Here is a 4,345-nt window from a genome sequence, read left to right as displayed (position 1 = left end):
ATCGGCAGGCCGACGCCGGAAATAGCATGAAGAGGTCCCAGGGCAAGAAGCCCAGATTATCAAGCCTAAGGATCGATCACTCGAGGATCAGACCCACTAAAAAACTCACTTTAGAGTGTCATAACTAGGCGCGAAGGCCACTTAGGCCCCGCCACTCAGGAGATGGTCTTCGGATCGCCAAAAAATTGCTATACCAAAGAACTAACTTTCGGCATTACACCTCTAGGTAGTGGCTATTCAGCACCGCCAGGATACACTGCGACTCAACGCGTTATCACCCAATGCCCACGATAGTCTTAAAAAACCAGACCCACATGATGTAGTCACAATCGCGGGAAAGACCGAGCTTCGCCTCGGTGTCGAAGAGTATTCGGCCACTTTATTAATGGAAGCAGCGAGTCACGATTTTCTCAATCGAACCTTGATTCGACAGCCGAACTCCCGGACACCGATAAAGGAGTCTGAACTACTTGATCATATCCCAGCCTGATCATGGCTCATATAGATCCTCCGGCATAAGCTGGACGGGCCACATCCCACGGCTCAGCCGCTGCTCACACATGCCTTTTGCATTATTTGCAGGTTCGCCTTTGCGCATAACTAGACCCGTGACTTGGAATCAGCTCGGATGCACACAGGGGGAACCTTCGCCCCACCAGAATACAATTCAGATATTACTCCGGACCCGTGTACAACGCCCTACCACCCAGTCCCAACAGGTTCTGCCGTCATGCCTCTCCTTTATAACATGCACTATACTCATACGCATAGACGTATTACTTAAATACAACATGTAGAGTCATTTGACGCTTATCTGCTATTATTTCTCAACGACATTTTGTCATAACGGCATCCGAACATCATGTTATGCCTTAAAACGCCAGGGGCTTCATCGCACCCGCACTATTGCAACAAAGTCCGACCACCTTCTCGGTCGTTCGCACCTCGAACTTATAGCATTATATGCATCAACTCCGAATCATGTCTTAGGTCATTGGTTGGGTTTGCCCGGCTCCCATGTTTTGGTACCTTACGTTCCGCAATATCGGCTAAGGTAGCACTGGGAGAACTACTGCGATTATGTCCCGGTTCTTTCGGACAAACACCTCAGTAGAGAAAGCCGAAAACCGACTGTCATGATAAGGAGAGAGCTGGTCAGCTGTTTGAGAGGTTGTAAAATCTTTAAGGATTTATCCCGCATAATGCCATAATAAAATGCAGCGTGCGAAGGATCGGTCCACCGATCAGGCGCTATTAGAGCCCCTCGTGCGGTCTTCCGAACACCAGGGGTTGTGCCTCCCATACTCGAATTCCTATGGCTAAGTGATAGTAATAAAGCCCTATAGTTCGATTGCCTGGTTTGCTATGCTGAACACCTCCTTCACGGACCCAAGAATGGGATATAGAGTGTTCAGGTGTATCCCGAACACCCCCGTAGTTCCTACATGGGGGCAGAAGCAGACGACTGGCCAACTCTCAGGACTAACATATAAAACGACCGCGCAGGAATAAAATTTACACATAACAGGCACATACATATAAGTGACTCTGTTCCGCCTTACAAAGGACAGCACAACTGCCTTTAGGGAAAAGAATGTCTTTCACACATTGCTCTGCCACAAGGCGGGCCCCCTTCAGGACACCATCATAATACAATTCGGGCTTGCGGTGCTCCTTCGCCTCCGGCGGCCCCTCGGTCATCAGCTTCTCAGCATCAAGCTTCCCCTAGTGCACTTCCGCATGGGCAAATGCCATCCGTTCACCTTCTATGCAAACCGCTTAATGACGTCCAGTCGAGGGCAGGCACTCACAATTCGCTTCACGAGCCCAAAGAAACTGCTCGGAATGGGCTCGGCAGGCCATAGCCGGATAACCAAATGCTTCATGGCTAGTTCGGCCGCCTGATGCAGTTCGATCAGCTGCTTCAGCTGGTCGACAAATGGCACTAGATAATTCGGCACCAAATACTGCGACCAGAAGAGCTTCTCCGCAGTTTCCTTCTCCTTAGCTCGGCAGAATTGGGCAGCATCAGATATGTTGCGTGGCAGATCCACAAACGCCCCTGGAAAAATTAGGATTCAATGGGTCACCATGAATCTTCCCTGCGAAGGCATAAGACGCTTTGAATAAGAAAAACCCTTACCAGCTGCAATCTTCTGCGCCTCCTGAATATCCTTCAGAGTAGCCTGGGCTTCCTCCCGAGCATCATTTGTAGTCTGGAGAGCTTGGGCGAGTTCGGATTGTTTCAATAATAGACCCTGCTCCAAAGTCTCCCTTTTCTTCACGGCCTCCTGAAGCTCTCGTTCAGCTTCCACGACCCTGGCCTCGAGCTTCTCATAGAGAGCCTGCTTCACGGCTGCCTTCTTTTTGGCCATGGCAATAGCCTTCTTGAGCGCCTCAATTTCGGCATTTGCTCCTGGAATGCGTGATATATATGCTTTAAGTTAGACACAACTACTTACTTGTGCTAAAACTTACTAAAGTTTCAAACATACCTTGTTTATCCTCCAGCCGCTTCTTCAGTCGGCCGAGTTCCTCTTCGGCTCGCTCCAGACTCTGCTTGAGTCCGGACACCTCCGTAGTATGAGAGGTGGCAGTCGCTGCAGACGTCTGATTCATAAAGCAATAGATCTATGTCATTAGCTGAGTCTCCTGCAGACAGAACTTTGATCCCCTGTTCGGTTCCTGTCCTCTCTGAACAGTGTATCAGGGGCTAGTATCTATACTATGACAATCTTCTAACAACTCCTAACAAATACCTCCAAGCCTTTTATAAGGCGGATGCAGGACTCATTCAGTCCGCTCTTGGCAGCCTAAATCTTTTCTATCACCGCACCCATAAGGGCGCGATGTTCATCAATGATGGAAGCGCTCTCCAGCGCTATCGATAGGCTGCCCGGCACCTTTGGTTGGACAAAGATCAAGGGTGGAGCAGGATCACCCCCTCCAAACAAGATGGGCTGCCTTCCTGATCCCGGAGCCTTAAGGGTCTCCGGGACTGTGTCCGGCTATGGGCCAAATCCAAGATCGCCCCCGCCATCGACGTTCATGGGAACCGCCACTCCTGCGTGTTCGGCCCCCGAGGTATGCCCCCGCGGCTCAGGTCCCTTTGGGACGACACCTCGGTGTCATAGCCAGGCTTTGGGGAAGGGGCCCTGGGAGGTGTCTCGCTCTCCAAGGCGTTAGAACTCAACGAATCCTCTGATGAGGACTGTTTGACAGGAGACCTCGCCGGACTGTAAAAAGTACGGTGCAAATAAAAATACTACATTTTAGTAATTCTGGATGCATGAATATGTTCGGATTTCATGCACTTACGAGTTTACCAGGGGCTGGGCCCTGGGATCCCACTCCGGGCTGCTGTCGATAGCCGTGGTGGACGCCTCAGGGATGGATGTTCTTCCCCTCTTAGGCGAATCTGCCTCTAAGGATGAGGAGCTTGTCCTTTTCTTCCTCCCCCTCGTTGGGGACTCGAGCTCTTCTTGCTCCTCATCCTCTTCCTCCTTCTCGTCCTCTTCGAAGGATGGATGGTCACTGGAGTCTTCGGACTTCGTGTCCAAGACACCGTGACAACGGAGGCCGCTCCTAGTCTCCTTGGCCCTTTTGTTGGCCTCTTTCTTCGGTGCCTCGTAAGGCGCCGGGACCAGCATCTTTGTCAGAAGTGGTCCGGCTGGTTCTTCCGGCAATGGGGCCGGACAATGAATCCGCCCCGCCTTCTTCGTCCATCCCTGAGGTAATCATGGAAAAGCACGTTAAAAACATCTCCCTCGGGACGTGCCAATAAAACATGAGGATGGCCCAGACATAATGATGACTTACCGGACTTGCGGGGTGGGACAGTTGGTACCCGCGGTCCGAGGCGGAGTCTGGCCACGGTTTGCCGGACTTAAAGAGTACCTTCCAAATATCCTTGTGCGAGGAGCCGAAAAGCTCCCGCAGGGTCTGGTGCTCGGCCGGGTCATACTCCCACAAATCCCAGCTTCTGTGCTGACAAGGAAGGATCAGGCGGACTAGCATCACCTGGACTATGTCAACAAGCCTGATGGCCCTGTCTTCCATACCTTTGACACGCGCCTGTATTACTGACAGTTTGTCGGACGATGACCAGTTCACACCCTTCTTGGGCCAGGACGTAAGCCGCAAAAGGCTCCAGATCGAAACTCAGGAGGAGCAGCCTATTTTTTGTCGCGCGGCTCGGTGATGTAGAACCACTGCTGCTGCCACTCCTTGACGGAGTCATTAAAAGTACCCGTCGGCCATGTGACCTTGGGCATTCAGCTCACCATGGCGCCTCCGCACTCAGTGTGTTCGCCGTTCACCACCTTGGGCTTCACATTGAAGATCT

The sequence above is a fragment of the Triticum aestivum genome, chromosome 4B, assembly GCF_018294505.1.
Source record: "Triticum aestivum cultivar Chinese Spring chromosome 4B, IWGSC CS RefSeq v2.1, whole genome shotgun sequence".
NCBI lineage: Eukaryota > Viridiplantae > Streptophyta > Magnoliopsida > Poales > Poaceae > Triticum > Triticum aestivum.
The sequence above is the reverse complement of the archived record's forward strand: the minus strand, read 5'-3'. Positions refer to the sequence as shown.